The sequence below is a fragment of the Phyllobates terribilis genome, unplaced genomic scaffold, assembly GCF_046119375.1.
Source record: "Phyllobates terribilis strain yellow unplaced genomic scaffold, ASM4611937v1 Scaffold_4__5_contigs__length_816908805, whole genome shotgun sequence".
Taxonomy (NCBI): Eukaryota; Metazoa; Chordata; class Amphibia; order Anura; family Dendrobatidae; genus Phyllobates; species Phyllobates terribilis.
Genome location: NW_027362764.1, coordinates 561,489,618 through 561,508,372, shown reverse-complemented (window position 1 = coordinate 561,508,372; position 18,755 = coordinate 561,489,618). Strand labels below are relative to the sequence as shown.

The 18,755-nt window shown below is 42.2% G+C and overlaps 1 protein-coding gene across 7 annotated transcripts in view; it reads right to left on the bottom strand.

Annotated features, from left to right (window-relative positions):
* PIEZO2 (piezo type mechanosensitive ion channel component 2) overlaps positions 1 to 18,755 on the bottom strand; it is a 501,115-nt gene that overhangs the window by 285,170 nt on the left and 197,190 nt on the right. The window lies entirely within an intron of this gene.

Below are 18,755 nucleotides of genomic sequence, written 5' to 3'. Positions count from 1 at the left end.
TGGGCATATTACTACAAGATGGGGACCAGGATGGGCACATTACTACAAGATAAGGACCAGGATGGGCACATTACTACAAGATGGGGACCAGGTTGGTCATCTTACTACAAGATGGGGACTGGGATGAGCACATTACTACAAGATAGGGAGCAGGATGGGCACATTACTACAAGATGGGGAGCAGGATGGGCACATTACTACAAGATGGGGACTGGGATGGGCACATTACTACAGGATGGAGACCAGGATGGGCACATTACTAGAAGATGAGGACCAGGATGGGCATATTACTACAAGATGGGGACCAGGATTGGCACATTACTACAAGATGAGGACCAGGATGGGCATATTACTACAACATGGGGACCAGGATGGGCATATTACTACAACATGGGGACCAAGTTGGGCACCTTACTACAAGATGGGGACCGGGATGAGCACATTACTACAAGATAGGGAGCAGGATGGGCACATTACTACAAGATGGGGACTGGCATGGTCACATTACTACAGGATGGAGACCAGGATGGGCACATTACTACAAGATGGGGACCGGGATGGGCACATTAGTACAAGATGGGGACCGGGATGAGCACATTACTACAAGATAGGGACCAGGATGGGCACATTACTACAAGATGAGGGCCAAGATGGGCACATTACTACAAGATGGAGACCAGGATGAGCACATTACAAGATGGGGTCCAGGATGGGCACATTACTACAAGATGGGGACCGGGATGGGCACATTACTACAAGATGGGGACCGGGATGGGCAAATTACTACAAGATGAGGACCGGGATGGGCACATTACTACAAGATGGGGACTGGGATGAGCACGTTATTACAAGATAGGGACCAGGATGGGCACATTACTACAGGATGAGGACCAACATGGGGACATTACTGCAATATGCGGACAAGGATGGGGACATTACTACAAGATGGGGAAACTACTGCAAGATAAGGACATTACTATAAGAAGTTGGTCAGAATTACTATATGGCGCTAATTATGAGAAAAAAAATCACTGTATGTGGCCAATTAGGGGACACAAAAAGGAAATAAAAATTGTAAAACTGTAAACTTGTAAAAACTATAAAATTACCATATCCCATAAAATGAATGGCATTTAAAAGAATAAAATAAAAAAGCCAAAAATGTTCAAAAAATGATCCAAAAGGTGTATAGAAAAAACAATATGGTATCATTAAAATTTTCATATCATCCTGCAAAGAATGTGGCCCTTCAAAGTAATTTTTTCTATGTGCGGCCCATATACTTAGCCCAGTTTGAGACCACTGTTTTAAACTGTTACATTTATTAGCTGTGTCATTTTACATGTAGTTACATGTAGTTACAGTACATGTAGAGGTATCAGGGGTGGACATATCATTAGGGCAACCTGGTGGAATTGTGCACTATGATGAGCAATTACACAGCAAAGGGCCCATATATTGTTTTTGCACAGGGGTCCTTTTCTGTCTTTGTCCGCCAGTGATAGGTAGTATATGTTAGGTTCAGTATTAGCACATTAAATAAATCCATAGTATGAAGTATCATGAAATAGACAGACATTTCCACCTTGCCATACACTATACACAGTGCAAGATGGAACTCAAATAAATAAATCCTCAGCTTCCTTAACTTGCAGTTTCATAAATCATTCTCCAATTCACTGAGTGTTGAAATACTAAAATTCTGAAGAGCCAGAAAAGACTCACTTTCACGGTCTGTCTATGATATTATAAAGTTAATTAAGTGCCAAAGTTTTTAGCTTATGTGTCTGAATAGAAATACATTAGTATATTCATGTCACTTGATGTTTGTAATTGTTGGTGATACTAATTTACAAGTTTATACCAGATGCATACATTGCAGTAAACAGGTGCAGTACAGTAAAAAGGGGGGAACTAAATGGTGCAAATTCATTTAAAGGGAACCTGGCAGGTCAAAATTCCCTGAGTTAATGTAGAGAAGACGCGAGTCATAATTACTTTACAGATCATGTCAGTGTCATATGTATCAGACAACGGTGAAAAAAAAAACCCATTATTATTGTACTGTGCCCTGCTTTGTTCCATACAGGACGCGATCAAATGCGGGTGTCAGCGCTATATGAGATCTGACACCATCATAGTTCCCAAACGTCCCAGTTTCCGCGTGACTGTCCCACTTTGAGGGCTCAGTCCCGTGTGTCGTCACGGCTCAGCTGTTTTCCCGGCTTCTAAACTTACTCTCTCTCCGACGTTCTCATCGCTCCGTAGCTCCTCCTCCTTGGGGAGCGGGGCAGATCATCTTTTCTTAATGTATAAATTAAATTATATATTCACCTCTCTCACTCTTGTTATCGGTCTCACCCGGGACTCAAAGTCACAATCACAGTGTCACAAAATGCTGCCCAATGCTCACAGGCTGTGTGCGCTAACCACTGAGCTACAGCCAATAATGATACAGTAAAGATAGGAGATTTTGGTTATCTTGACCCTACACTGCAATGAACCCAGTAATAGAGTATACAGCTCCATATAAATACACTGTATATATAACAATGTATTTTTACGGTGGCTGTATACTGAGGTGAAGAAAAAGCATTTTGGACACAGCTTGCCTGCACTGTGTTCTACATTACAAGCACAGTGAATAGATTTATAGAAATCCCATGCCCACTGTGCTTCTATTTGACAATGCGTAAACCCACCAGCAGTGCAGATTTACAAGCTGCAGCACATCAGTTTCTGTTGTGGAGACACTGGTCTCCACTATGAAATTTCCACACTAGAATGTCATTAGATGCTGTATCTCTGCATGGTTCAGTGAACACATGCAGATTTACCTGAATGATAACACAGTTTCTTTTTTTAGTGTCTACACAGGTCTTGAACTCACAACCTTCATATTACAGATTAATGGGAGCTTTAGTGTGCTGAGCCACAAGCTCTAGTGGTGTAGTGAAGAGAATTCCATCTACTTGATCTGTACTGCAGAATCTGACTAGGCTGATAGAAATACATTGCTATGTAAAATGTATGTATTTTTATTCTACAGGGAGAATCAGGGTATGTGCCCACGATGTGTACCATCCTGCGGCCGCGACGCTGCGGAATAGCCGGCGGCAGCTTCTGCTCATTATGCAAATGAGCGGCGCCATTTTTTTTTCACCAGCGGACTTTCCTCATAGAGGTTAGGTCTATGGAGAATGCCCGCCTGCGGACCCGCCGGAGAAATTGACATGCTGCAGTCTGGAAAGACGCACTGCATGTCAGTTTCCGCGGTTGAGCTGCAGGCGCACGGAGACGCATAGTGGACATGGGATTTCTAGAAATCCATCCACTATACTGTAACATCTGGACGATGCGGGTTTGACGCTGCATAAACACGCAGCGTCAAACCCGCAGCGGCTCCGGATTGTGTACACATACCCTAAGATATTTTTTCATCTTATAAAATTACTAAAAAAATAATAATGAAAAACACTTGATAATGAAAAAAAAAGTTATTTTTAATGCGTTTATTTTTAAATAATAAACATCACAAATCAGCAAATAACATTGACATATTTGGTGTCCCTGTAATCGTAACGACCTGCACAACACAGTGATCAGATTATTTACGGGGATCGGTAAAGGACAAAAAAAAAAAAGGCGTAATTTATATTTTTCTCTATTAAATCCATAAAAATATAATAAAAAGGTAATGCTGAGGCAATGTTCACACGTAGCGTAAATGCTGCATTCTTTCTGCGGCTTTTTTTAAGCAGGTGTCCGCACCACACAACACAATAACAACCTTCTCTGACTATGGAGTGTTAACTGTGTTTCTTTTATGTGTTTTCCTCTTTGTTTGATCCGATTTTGGGGAAGATATGAAGCAGTGTTTTTAATGCTTTTTTAACAGTACAGAAAAGCTTTGATTCTTATTGTGGAGTTTGCTGCGCACATCTGCAGAAAACAAAAAACACAGTATTTCTGCAACGTGTGAACACGGCCTTACAGACACAAGAAAGCCAGATGTCGTATAGTGAAGCTACATAAAGATGAGAAAGTTCTGGCGGCTCCAACTGTGAATGAATGAACAAAAAATAATCCACAGGTCCCAACTAGAGATGAGCAGGACGCACAGATGACGTTGCGCTGGCCTGGGTGATCAAAAGCTGCCAGGGATGCTGGATGGTTAGAGATTCACGGCCTCCTGTCCAGCCGCCAGGTAGCACTGACCTGGACGCTGGACCAGAGACCCGGGAATCTATCCGCTCACCTCTAGTCCCAAATGTCCCGGACACATTGGACAGTCCTGGATTTGGGTCTGCATCCTGCAGTCTCAGGCGTCTGCTGAATGCCCCTCATTACCAGCGCCCTCTGACAACTCCTCCTGCCAGTGGAGAAAGAAATGGTAAATGGGCGTTGATTGGGGTGTGGCAAGAGGCATGGCCAAAATTTGCCAAGGCGCGCATGATGTGTCCGTCTTTCTGTTCTTCAAAAGTTGGGAGGTATGCACCCTGCAGCAAAGTCCACGATCGGTGACTTTGATGCCGCTGTCAATAGTGACAGCGACATTGAGCGGCATCGCAGAGGGAGATGCTCCCTCTCTGCTCCGATCAGCACAACGCAATTACGATCGCGTTGTGACTATGGTCTCCATGTGACCCCAGCCTGAAAGATGGGCTTGTGTTCACCCAGGGATGGTGGCCTGTAAGCTACTGCTCAGACCAGGAGCTGACACGTTTCCTCCCTGTCTGCGATGCACTGAGCTAATGCCCTGTAATGCAAAAACATTGCAGAGTATTAGATCAGCGATCAGGGCAGGGAAGAAAAGTTGATGTCCCATCCTGGGACAAGGGAAAAGAATAAAAAAAAAAGTAAAAAAAAATTGTAAAAATATTTAAAAAAATCACAAAATAAAGAACAAAAAAATGAAAAAATATTAATCCAATAAATACATATATTTATGTAAAAACAAAACTAAACAAATCAAGCACACATATTTAGTATTGCCACATCCAGAACAACGTGACCTATAAAACTGTCCCACTAATTAACCCCTTCAGTGAACACCGTAAAAAAAGTGGCAAAAAACTGTGCTTTTTCATTATACCGCTGAACAAAAAGTGGAATAAAACGCAATCAAAAAGTCGAATGCAAATTATTATTGTAACGCCATTTATTCCATGGCTCTTTACATGTGAAAGGGTTATACATAATAAAAAACAATTACAATAATCTTGAACAATACAAGTCAGGGCGCACAGTCTACAAGGGATGGGTGAGGATTCAATAAGTGAGGGTAGAGTTGGTCGTGCAGCGGTATGGTGGAGCAAGGGTTGCTGCTAGCAATAAAAATAGTGTCACTGAAAACGTCATTTTGTTCCGCAAATAAAAAGAAGCTGCTATAGATCTCCATCAGTGGAAAATAAAAATGCTATAGCTCTCAGAATATAGCGATGCAAACAAAATTATTTTTTCGATAAAATAGTTTTTGTGTAAAAGTAGCAAAACATTAAAAAAATTCTATAAATGTGGTATCGCTGTAAACGTACTGACCCAAAAAATAAAGCTTTCTTATCACTTTTACCACACTGTGAAATACATAAAAGAAAAAACAAAAAAAATATTTCTGAATTGCTGTTTTTTGTACATTCTGCCTCCCAAAAATCGGAATAAATAGTGATCAAAAAGCAGTATGTGACCGACATTGGTACAAATAAAAAAGACAACCCGTCCCACAAAAAACAAGCCCTCACATGACTCATTCGGCAGAAATATAGAAAAATTATAGCTCTCGAAATATGGTGATGCAAAAACTTTGTTTTGCAAAAAAAGCGTTATTTATCATGTGACACGAGGAAACAGAAAAAAATATATTTATCTGGTATCGCTGTAATGCACCGACCCGAAGAATAAAATCGTCTAATCACTTATACAGCACGGGGAACGGCGTAAAAAATAAATAAAACCAATTCATCACCGGCTGTTGATTTGTTTATTCTGTCTCCCAAAGATCACAGTAAGACTCGGCGCATATTTATCTTGAGCTCTGCGCTGAGATATTGGTTTTCCATATAAATCTCTGAAACACGTGATTCAGATGGAACCCACGATGATAGATTCCCTTTAATGAGGCAGATGGAGACACTGTGGACGCCATCTGGCCTATGATCAAGCGGTGTCCGTCTTTTTAAACATGCATAAAAGCGCGGTCGGCCACAGTTTTGTGCAACTCTGAAAAGAAGGACACCGGTGAACAGAGGCCAGACGGAGTACAGAGAAACTCTGCTGCCTCATTACAGTGAATGGATCCCTCGGAGTTTCATCTGAATCAAGTCATTTGGAGATTTCGATGAAAACCCCGATGCAAGTGTTCAGCATAGAGCACAGGATCAATTCGATCCAAAATATTATGTAAAATGTTCCCAATAAAAGATTCAACTTGATCTAAAAAAAAAAAGCAAGTCCACACTCCGGTCCATCATCTGTCAATGGAAATATAGGGGGCTTCCACATTACTGGTAGCACAAAAGTTCGGGAAAAGTGCAATTGTGGCACCCCAGGGGTCTGGTTTCCACAGTGATAGCAATATTACGTCTGTGAGCAAGTGGGAGGTCTCCTGGGCAGGAATCCTAAGCATGCCACACCTCCTGCCCAGTCCTGGGAGGGGAAGAACTTCCCCTACATAAACTGGGGCTGAGGCAGGGTTAGGAGAGAGGAGTTCCAGACAGAGACGGAGTCTGGTCTGGACACGCAGAAACAGGGACAGATAGACATCAGGAGCTCTGTAGGAGCCAGGGAGAAGCGCCAGGGGCTGGAGCTGTGCAGAGCTCGCCCTGGGAGAAGGTACTAAAACCGGACACAGGAGTTCGAGGCTGTGGGGACTAAGATATACCCAGCAGCAGAATCCATCCGGCAGGGGATTCCAGGTCCTCTGGCCATAAAAGCCCGGAGGCTCAGTCACAACGAAGGGACCAGCACCGCCATCCCGGAGCGGAGGCTAACAGGAGGCCCCAGGTCACCAGCCATACGGGTGAGCACCACACGGTATACCCAGGGACGTGGGCTACTTGTAACCGCCGAAAGCAGGGTAGCCAGGAAGGGTACAGACTAACGGGAAGGCCTACAACTCCACCTGGCCAGGGGAACTCCGGCTTACTCGCAGACTAACCAGGCCCCAACTACTAGCCAGTACTCCCGGGGGAATTTGCCTTGTACCATCAGTAAAGACCCTGAACTGTACCCTCGCGTCTCCGTGCTTCCTTGTCGCACCATTAGTGCTGGGACATCCACACCATCACTCCCAACATCAACCTCATCCTCTGCCCTGAGGCCATACCCCTCCCGTTGGGGGTTATACCATCCACGCTGCACATCCGTACCACCGGCCTCAGCGGACTGCCCTGCAGCGGCGGCTTCATAGCCGCATTCAACGGGTGGCGTAGTCGGACACTAATACCATCATACCAATAACTGCCACTTAGTTTGACCACCCTGGGCACGGACCGGGTCACCGCCACACGAAGACTACTACCCCCATCGGATCCGGCTCCGGGTATTCCCCGCGCACACGCGCGCCGCACTACAGCACTGGCCCAGGGGGCGCGTCACAATGGTTCCTCATCCCTCAAAAGAAATCCTGCAAATTCTGTGCTCCCAAATCAAAATGCCTCTCTCCCTTCTGAGCCCCAGTGTGCCTAAACCACAGTTAGCATCCACATGTTTGATATTTCTATTGGGATGAGAGCCAACTTAATTTATGGTGTCCAAGTCTGCAGAAGCACGAGCTGGGCACAATGTATTAATAATAATCATTTTATTTATATAGCACCAACATATTCCACAGCGCTTTACAATTCACAGACATTATGGGCCCTGTCTCCATTTGCGGCTCACAATCTACATTCTCTATCACTATGTCTTTGGAGTGTGGGAGGAAACCCAGGCAAACACAGAGAGAACATACAAACTCCTTGCAGATGTTGTCCTTGGTGGGATTTGAACCCTGGACCCAAGCGCTGCAAGACTGCAGTGCTAACCACTGATTCACCGTGCTTCCCATGTGTTGGTACTACAATGGCAGATTTGCAATTTTCACTCAGTAACATTCACTGCTGTTTTTTTCTGGCAAACAACCATGGAGTCAAAATCATCACTACATCTGTAGATAAATTCCCACAGGGGTGTATTTTCCATAATGGGATCACATGAAGGGGGATTCTGCTCTTCTGGCACTTAGGGGCTCTGTATATGGAGTCTGCAAACTATTCTACATTAATTTGTTCTTCAAGAGTCAAATAGCACTCCAACCCAACCAAGTCTCGTCGTGTGGCTAAGCAGTACAGTACAGCCACACATGAGGTATTGCCACATTCAGTAGAAATTTTGTGACAAATTTTCGTGCCATTTTTACCCATTTCCCAATGTGACAAATTCTGGGGCCGAAACAATATTTTTGTGGCAAAAACGTAATTATTTCTATTCACTGCCCAATGGTGTAAGGTTCTGTGAGACACTTATGGTGTCAATGTATCAATATCATCACTGCACTCCTAGATGAATTCATTAAGAGGAGTAATTTGTAAAATGGGGTCACTTATGGGGGGTTCCACTGTTCTGGCACCTCAGGGGCTCTGCCAATGTTACATGGCATGCTCAAACAATTCCATTAAAATGTGCACTACAATTTGGCGAGCCTTCATTTTTGAGCTTTGCACTGTGCCTCAAAAGTAGTTTTCGACCACATATGAGGTATTGGCGTACTGAGGAGAAATTGCATAACATATTTTGTGGTCCATTTTTTCTTATTATCCTTTTTGAAAATTGAAAACTTGGGCCAAATAAAGTAACATTTTATTGGAAAAAATGTTAATTTTCCATTAACTCAGCCCAATGTTATACAATTCTGTGAATCACCTGAGGTTTAAAAATACTCACTACATTCCTAGATGTAGTTTCCAAAATGGAGTCACTTGTGATGGGTTCTGCTGTTTTGACAAGTCAGGGGCTGGTCAAATGTGACATGGAATTCGCAGTCTGTTCCAGCCAAAATTGAACTCCAGAATTCAATTGGTGCTCCTCCCCTTCCGAGCCCTGCCATGCACGCAAAAAGTAGTTTACCACCACATACGGGCTATCTGACAACTCTGGAGAAATTGCACAATAAATAGTATGGTCCATTTTCTCCTGTTACCTTTGTGAAAATTTTATATTTGGGGCTAAAGCAACATTTTCGTGGGAAAAATGTATTTTGTCATTTTCACGGCTCAATGTTATAAAATTCTGTGAAGCACCCGGGGGGATACAAGGTGCTCACCACACATCTAGATAAATTCCTAGAGGGGTCTAGTATCCAACATGGGATCACTGATGGGGGGGTTTCCACTATTTAGGCACATCAGGGGCTCTCCAAGTGCGACATGATGTCCTCTATCAATTCCATGCCAATTTTGTGTTCAAAAAGTCAACCGGTGCTTCTTCTCTTCCGAGCCCTGCCATGCGCCCAAACAGTAGTTTCCCCCACATATGGAGTGTCGGCGTACTCAGGAGAAATTGCACAACAAATTTTGAAGTCCATTTTCTCCTTTTACCCTTATGAAAATAAAAAAATTGGGGCTAAAGTAACATTTTTGTGAAAAAAAGTAAAATGTTAATTTTTTACTTCCACTTTGCTTTAATTCCTGTGAAGCACCTGAAGGGTTAATAAACTAATTGAATGTGGTTTTTAGCACTTGGAGATGTAGTTTTTAGAATGGTGTAACTTTTGGGTATTTTCTGTCAAATAGGCCCTTTCAAGTCACTTCAAATATGATGTGGTCCCTAAAAAAATGGTTTTGTAAATTTTTTTGGAAAAATGAAAATGCATCTCTCCACGCTTCTCCCATCCCCCAGCAGGGTCGATGACTCACTAACTCGCCCTTGTAACACACTTCTTCCTGCGTCTGCTGCTGCCTGGGTTCTGCGCACTGCTCCCAGATCCCTAGGCACCATGCTTAGCGAGCACGTGCGTTCCCAGTCTCTTAAAGTGTCCTTAACCAATGGCTGGGAGACACTTATTATTTAAGACACCTTCACTTGTTGGGAGGTGCCTGAGCAACGTGTTATGTCAGTAGTCTTCACACTTGCTTATTCTCAGGTCCCCTTTAACTACCAGTCAGTTTACCTGTCCTTTACCTGTCTGCCTGTACTTGCCTTGTGTTCCTTATTCCAGCCGTGCCCGCCAGCACCTGCCTGTCTGTATATCAGCTATGCCTGCCAGAACCTGCCGCCTGTATATTAGCCATGCCTGCCAGCCACTGCCAGCCTGTATATCAGCCGTACCTGCCTGCACCTGCCGTGCCAGTTTGTATACCAGCCATACCTGCCTGCACCTGCCGTTCCAGTCTGTATACCAGCCGTAACTGCCTGCACCTACCGTGTCAGCTTGTATATCAGCCATACCTGCATACACCTGCCATGCCAGTCTTTATACCAGCCTGAACCTGCCGTACCAGTCTGTATACCAGCCGTACCTGCCTGCACCTGCCGTGCCAGTCTATACACCAGCCATATCAGCCTGAACCTGCCGTGCCAGTCTGTATACCAGCCATACCTGGCTGAAACCAGCCGTGCCATTCTATATACCAGCTGTACTATACCTGCTGTGTCTTCCAGTATTCCTGCTGTGCCTACCTGTACTTGTCAAGTCCATCCAGTCTTGGCCGTTCCATCTACCTGACTCTTTGGGGATCAGCTGCTGTGCGTCCAAGGACTGTCCTGGAGTAGCACCTGGCATCCATTTGGAGCCATGTCTAACCCCACCATCAGAGGCTCTAGAGAAGAGTCCGGTGTTTGCCTAGTCACGTCCTTCCAGGCTCTCCTCGGTCCATGGCACAGTGGTTCCACTACTACGAACATTACACTTTTAACCCTTATAACTTCCAAACAAAAAAAAACTATGTTTCAAAAATGATGTAGATGTAAAGTAGGCATGTGGTAAATGTTATTTATTAACTATTTTCTGTGATATAACTATCTGGTTTAAGGGGTTAAAAATTAATAGTTTGAAAATTGCAAAATTTTCCAAATTTCACTAAATTTCCAATAGTTTCACAAATAAGCGCAAGTTATATTGAGCAAATTTTACCACTATCATGAAGTACAATATGTCACGAAAAAATATTCTCAGAATCACTGGGATTTGTTGAAGCGTTCAAGAGTGATTACCTCATAAAGTGCCACTGATCAGAATTGAAAAAATTGGCCATGTTAGGAAGGTGAAAACAGGCTTCGGGGTGAAAGGGTTAAATCTGACTGCTGCTGGGGATGCTGCAGGTGCAGCTCCTAAGCTCCTATGTAGTTGCCATCAACGGCATGTACCTTCAAGTCAATTTGCCAGAATGCACCACCAAAATTATACTCTATGACTATAACGTTTCTATGTCAATTTGCTTCCCTTCAGTGAGACTGCCATAAAGAACACACCTTACTAACTACACAGGCTATATAGGAAGGAACTGTTTCTCTTAAATTTGCCCGTTACATTTAGGACCAATCTTTGCTGTGACTCTTCATCTAGTCTAATAGAAGGGTGAAGGACTTAGCAAACATTTCTTCTAAAATAAGAGCTTCGTAGGTATGGTTATACAAATGCAGCACATCCGCACGTAACAAATAATAACACTGAACACAGTCAGAGCACTTATAAAATGTACAAATGTTGCCATAAAAATTGATGAAATACTGTTCCCATAACTAATGCCAACATGTGAAACATTTAAATAATGCAGTCATATGTAGAAATACATAATTACAAATCAATATATTAACAGTCATTCCTCCAGTTATAGCATCATCAGAATTCACCCTTTATTAGTGCCATAATAACCATATTCCTGTAAAAACTGTGTTTGTTGAATGTAGCAAACAGTGTCAGTAGTGTGTAGCTGCACAATTTGTGGTGGTCTTGGGAAGTAAAGAGATTAATGGGTATGTCCCTGGTGGTCTAGGTTAGTCATTAAAATAAGGTAACTTTTATTTTGCTTTATTTTTTTAAATAGATCCTAAACTACAGTACAGACCAAAAGTTTGGACACACCTTCTCATTTAAAGATTTTTCTGTATTTTCATGACTATGAAAATTGTACATTCACACTGAAGGCATCAAAACTATGAATTAACACATGTGGAATTATATACTTAACAAAAAAGTGTGAAACAGCTGAAAATATGTCTTATATTCTAGGTTCTTCAAAGTAGCCACCTTTTGCTTTGATGACTGCTTTGCACACTCTTGGCATTCTCTTGATGAGCTTCAAGAGGTAGTCACCGAAAATGGTCTTCCAACAATCTTGAAGGAGTTCCCAGAGATGCTTAGCACTTGTTGGCCCTTTTGCCTTCACTCTGCGGGCCAGCTCACACCAAACCATCTCGATTGGGTTCAGGTCTGGTGACTGTGGAGGCCAGGTCATCTGGTGTAGCACCCCATCACTCTCCTTCTTGGTCAAATAGCCCTTACACAGCCTGGAGGTGTGTTTGGGGTCATTGTCCTGTTGAAAAATAAATGATGGTCCAACTAAACGCAAACCGGATGGAATAGCATGCCGCTGAAAGATGCTGTGGTAGCCATGCTGGTTCAGTATGCCTTCAATTTTGAATAAATCCCCAACAGTGTCACCAGAAAAGCACCCTCACACCATCACCCCTCCTCGTCCATGCTTCACGGTGGGAACCAGGCATGTAGAGTCCATCCTTTCACCTTTTCTGCGTCGCACAAAGACACAGTGGTTGGAACCAAAGATCTCAAATTTGGACTCATCAGACCAAAGCACAGATTTCGACTGGTCTAATGTCCATTCCTTGTGTTCTTTAGCCCAAACAAGGCTCTTCTGCTTGTTGCCTGTCCTTAGCAGTGGTTTCCTAGTAGCTATTTTACCATGAAGGCCTGCTGCACAAAGTCTCCTCTTAACAGTTGTTGAAGAGATGTGTCTGCTGCTAGAACTCTGTGTGGCATTGACCTGGTCTCTAATCTGAGCTGCTGTTAACCTGCGATTTCTAAGGCTGGTGACTCAGATAAACTTATCCTCAGAAGCAGAGGTGACTCTTGGTCTTCCTTTCCTGGGGCGGTCATCCTGTGAGTCAGATTCTTTGTAGCACTTGATGGTTTTTGCAACTGCACTTGGGGACACTTTCAAAGTTTTCGCAATTTTTCGGACTGACTGACCTTCATTTCTTAAAGTAATGATGGCCACTCGTTTTTCTTTACTTAGCTGCTTTTTTCTTGCCATTATACAAATTCTAACAGTCTATTCAGTAGGACTATTAGCTGTGTATCCACCAGAGTTCTGCACAACACAACTGATGGTCCCAACCCCATTTATAAGGCAAGAAATCCCACTTATTAAACCTGACAGGGCACACCTGTGAAGTGAAAACCATTTCCGGTGACTACCTCTTGAAGCTCATCAAGAGAATGCCAAGAGTGTGCAAAGCAGTCATCAAAGCAAAAGGTGGCTACTTTGAAGAACCTAGAATATAAGACATATTTTCAGTTGTTTCACACTTTTTTGTTAAGTATATAATTCCACATGTGTTAATTCATAGTTTTGATGCCTTCAGTGTGAATGTACAATTTTCATAGTCATGAAAATACAGAAAAATCTTTAAATGAGAAGTTGTGTCCAAACTTTTGGTCTGTACTGTATGTGCTGATTAATTTCATAATATATATTTAAAAATGATAGGGATCTCTTCAAACCCATTTTTCCCCTCCAACTCTCTTTGCTGCATCTTCTGGTCAGAGATTCAGCTCACAAAGTAAAACATCGATACTAGAAAAACATTCTGTCTGTGAAGTACTGTGAAGTATGGTCATTGAAATGACATTGGCAAAAAATGAAAATGTGGTGAAATTAAATGTTAATCATTTTTAACACAGTTCACTTCTATATTTTATATATTATGATTCATTGCATTTCTTGTACTCTCACAAAGCTAAAAGCTCCCCACCTAAGAGAAACATCTCAATGTTTGCTCCTGTGAATCAAGCCACTGTTTACTCGGACTTGGCCTGACCTGCCTTAGCAAGTTTATATTCTGTGGTTTTGAAAATAGAATCTGGTAGACTGGCAGAAGCAAACAATAATAAATATGTATGCGTAATCAAAAAAAGAATTACACAGAACAGCAACAGAGAAGTATGAGATTGTTTGCCCGGACTTCTGGTATTTGCTTCCACCACTTTGTGTATTTATCCGTTGTAGATTGTGAGCCGTCGTGGGCAGGGTCCTCTCTCCTCCTGTAACAGTCGCCGTTTTGTTTTGTTAAAGATCATTGTAATTGTTTTATATGTATACCCCTTTTTCACATGTAAAGCGCCAAGGAATGAATGGCGCAATAATAAATAATAATAATAATAACTTTATCCTTGGAGGATGCAGATATTGAGCGTCAACAACAGCAGAGTGTGTGTTACGATCATAACAATAACTATTGTAACTATTTCAGTATTTTATGTATGTATGTATGCCCATGTATGTAAAATGCACAGGAATCTGTTAGGACAAACTTAACGTATGCTGTAATCTACAAGGTATATATATATTCTTTTATAAAGTAGTCAGTATTGATTCTAGTATCAAAGGGGCTAGAGCTTTAGTGCTTGTAACTTAGATTTTTCAGAACTGACTTATTTGTAAAGAGTGTTGATTAAACATTTCCTATTTTTGTCTACACAGTAGCTCAATTGCAGAATTTCTTCATGGTAACAGAATACAGACCCTATTTAGTCCGACCACACTCCCTGTCAACTATTTATTATCAATATACTGTGCGAGATAGATTAGTGATAATTGAGAAATAAACGTCAGGATCAGATAACATAGGGCTTGTTTGTAGTCTGTTACCATTAAGGGATATACAGCGGGTGAAATAAGTATTGAATCTGTCACCAATTTTCTAAGTAAATATATTTATAAAGGTGCCATTGACATGAAATTCTCACCTGATGACGGTAACAACACATTTAATGCACACAGGCAAAGAAATCACCATAGATGTCCATAAATTAAGTTATGTGTAATAATGATAAATGACACCGGGAAAAAGTATTGAACATGATTACTGAAATGTAATTAATATTTCGTTCAAAAGCCTTTGTTGGTGATGACAGCTTCAAGATGCCTCCTGTATGGAGAAACTAGTCATATGCATTGCTCAGATGTGATTTTGGCCCATTCTTCCACAAAAACACTCTTAAAATCTTTAAAAAGGTTCCATGGTATCCTTCTATGAACTCTGGGCTTTAGCTCCTTCCATAAATTTTCTATTGGATTCAGGTCAGGTGATTTGCTGGGCCATTCTAGCAGCTTTATTTTCTTTCTCTGAAACCAATTGAGAGTTCCTTGGCTGTGCATTTGGGATCATTGTCTTGCTGAAATGTCCACCCTTGGTTCATCTTCACCATCCTGGTAGATGGCAGCAGATTTTTTATCAAGAATGTCTCGGTACATTTGCCCATTCATCCTTCCTTCAATCATTTGGAGTTTGCCAGTTCCATATGCTGAACAAAAGCCCCACACCATGATAGTCACACCTCCAAACTTCACTGTTGGTATGGTGTTTTTGGTGTAATATGAAGTGCCTTTTGGCCTCCAAACATGGTGTGTTGTATTAAGGCATTCAAAGAGCTCAATTTTGGTCTCACCTGACAAGTCTATATTCACCCAGTATTTCACAGGCTTGTCTATATGTTATTGAGCAAACTGTAAACGCTCTTGAACAGGCTTTTTGTTTAGCAATGGAGTCTTGCTAGAGGAGCATTCATACAGGCCCTGGAGGTTGAGTGCATTACTTATTGTTTTCTTTGAAACAATTGTACCCGTTGATTCCAGGTCTTTCTGTAGCTCTTCACAGGTTGTCTTTGGCTCTTGGACAACTCTTTTGCCAATTATTTGTACTGCTCTGTCTGAAATCTTGCAGGGAGCATCTGGTTGTGGCCAGTTTATGATGAAATAATGTTTTTCCACTTCCAGATTATGGCCCCAACAGTGTTCATTCCGTCAGTATGTTTTGCAACATACAAAGATCTTGAAACAGCTCACTGGTTATACCCATCATGAGATGTTTCTTATTTGGCAAATTAGCAATGAGACACCTTTTTACAGGCCATCAGTTGAACCAGCTGATATTATTTTTCATTAAGTGGCAGGATTGCTTTCTAATTACTGATAGATTTTAACTGGTGTCATGACTTTCCATGGCTTTTTACACCTCGCTTTCTTCATGCGTTCAATACTTTTCTCTGTGTCATTTCTCATTATTGCACATAACTTCATTTATAGACACTATGGTTTGATATCCTTGCCTCTGTGGATTGGATGGGTTATTGCCGACATCTGGTGAGAATTTCATGACAATAGCACCTTTAGAAATATACTGACTTAGAAAATTAGAGAAGTGTTTAATACTTAGCTCACCCGCTGTAGCAAATTGTCCAAATTTTACTGCGAAGTTTCATGAATCAGGTTGCACAATGGTACATTTAAAAAGAGCATTTGGGTCATTCATGGTTGTACCTGGCATCCCTAGAGAGGGGCTTTAATGTTGTGAACTTGACAGTGAAACTGTTGGTAAGTGTGCCTTTAAGAAAACAATATCTACTTATCCTTTTTCTGCCAGGTGAAACGCTAAAGGAAAATTTAAATTTAAAGAAAAATCTTTAAACTGTAAGACATACAGTACATGAGACATTTGTGGAAGTCAAGATGTGGTTTTTGAACAATATCACTCTTGAAATAGCTTAGGAGCTTTTACATGAAACCTCTTTTGAAAACACTACTGAACTGATGAACATCAAAGTCCTCTAAATGTAATGGCCATACTCGCTATCAAAAAATTTACTTGTGCCAAACAATACATAATTGCAACATGTAATGAGGCTCGATCAGTGGTCGTCTGGCAGCTCTAAAATGGCTACAATGAAGAGACTTGGCACAAGCACTGAGGTTGCCCTAGCCGTCACCCTTTACTCCTATCCAAAGATCTGGACTTACACAGGAGTCCCTGGGCAAGGGCCACAGAGTCAGCTGCTGTTTGGTGGTGCAGGCTGACAATAGGATAGTCAGATAGCTGGGTCAAAACCAAAAGGGCCACAAAGGTGCAAAATCGTCAGGCAGGAGAAACGTCAATAAGCAAGCCGAGGTAAAAACAGGAAAACACAAATACTAAACTGGAGCTGAAAACACAGAATTGAGTAATCTGCTGAGAGCAAAATAACGTATCAATGGTCAATGGAAACTAATGTTTTCAACTATGTGAGTGATGGATTCCAAATCACCCCAAAAATCTAAGTTGAATCTAAATTGAAATCATAGACAAATCCAATATTAATTGTGGCAGCTCATACTGTGACTCACTAGTGTGTATGAACTTCATGTGACTATATACAATCCTAGCAATATCTGGGCATGTTCCTGATGAGATGTGGTTTGGGGAATCTCCTCGCAAATCTGGATCAGTGCATTGATGAGTTTATAACGATAAGTTGTCAATCAGATTCACATCTGGATAACGTGAGGGCCAGTCAATGGCATCAATGCCTTTGCCATCCAAGTACTGCCTACATACTCTGGCCACAGGAGACCTGGTATTGTCCTGCAAAGGAGGAACACAAGGAGAATTGCACTGACGTATATTGACTCTGAGGATTTTATCTCAGTACCTAACAGAAGTCATGGTACCAATGGCTTTGACCTATTGGTTTATGCAACCCTCCAAAGAAATTCCTCTCCAAACCATCCAGACCATCACTGAATCACCTCCAAACCTTAAATGCTGACATTATAACAAAATAACAGCTTCTCCAAACTCTTTCACGTCTGTCAGATGAGCTCACAGTAAACCTGCTCTCATCTGTGTAGACTAGAGAACTGGGCTTCAATGGCATACCTGTCAATTCTGATGTTCTCTGGCAAATGCCAATTGAGCTGCATGATGCTGAGCTGTAAGCACAGGTTCCACTAAAGGACATTGGAAGCTCAATCCATCCTCACTGAATTTGTTGCTGACAATTTGGACAGAAATATGCACACCAGTAGCCTGCTGGAGGAAGGGCCAGACTCGCCATCTAGCAATTCTGATCCTCAGGATTCAGATACTGTTAAAGACTGTATACGAGAAGAGAGCCATCTTTTTCCTGCTCAACCACTTACTCAGCCTTCGGTCTGCAAGACTGCCCAGAGACTGTAGTGAAAAAGATCAGTGCTCAGCATGGGAGCAGGGTGAGGTGAGCTTTAGTTTATTTTTTGCCTGACACAGTCAAGGAAATATTGAAATACAAGGTCATGGGGGGGGCAAAATGGGGACATTATTATAAGGTACAATGGAGGGAATTACTGTAAGACAGTACAATGGGGATATTATTATAAGGAAGCACAACGGGGGCATTATTATAATGAAACACAATACAGGGCATTAGTGTTGAGCGAGCATGCTCGACACTGCTTGGTACTCGCCCGAGCATCTCACTACTCGGGATGTTCGGCGAGCACCGAGCATTTCCGGGTTACTCGGGCGGGAGCTCGGGTCTCCGCCCTGCACGTTTGGCGCTCTTTACAGAGCCAATGAACATGCAGGGATTGCCAGTCAGTCACTGTAATGCCGCAGCCATGTTGTTTCTGGGCATTACAGTTATTGGCTGGCCGCACAGCGTCACCTCGAGTATTTAAAACCGGGCGCCGCCATCTTGGACACAGTCGCCCAGGATCAGACAGTGTAGGGAGAGTGCTGCTGAG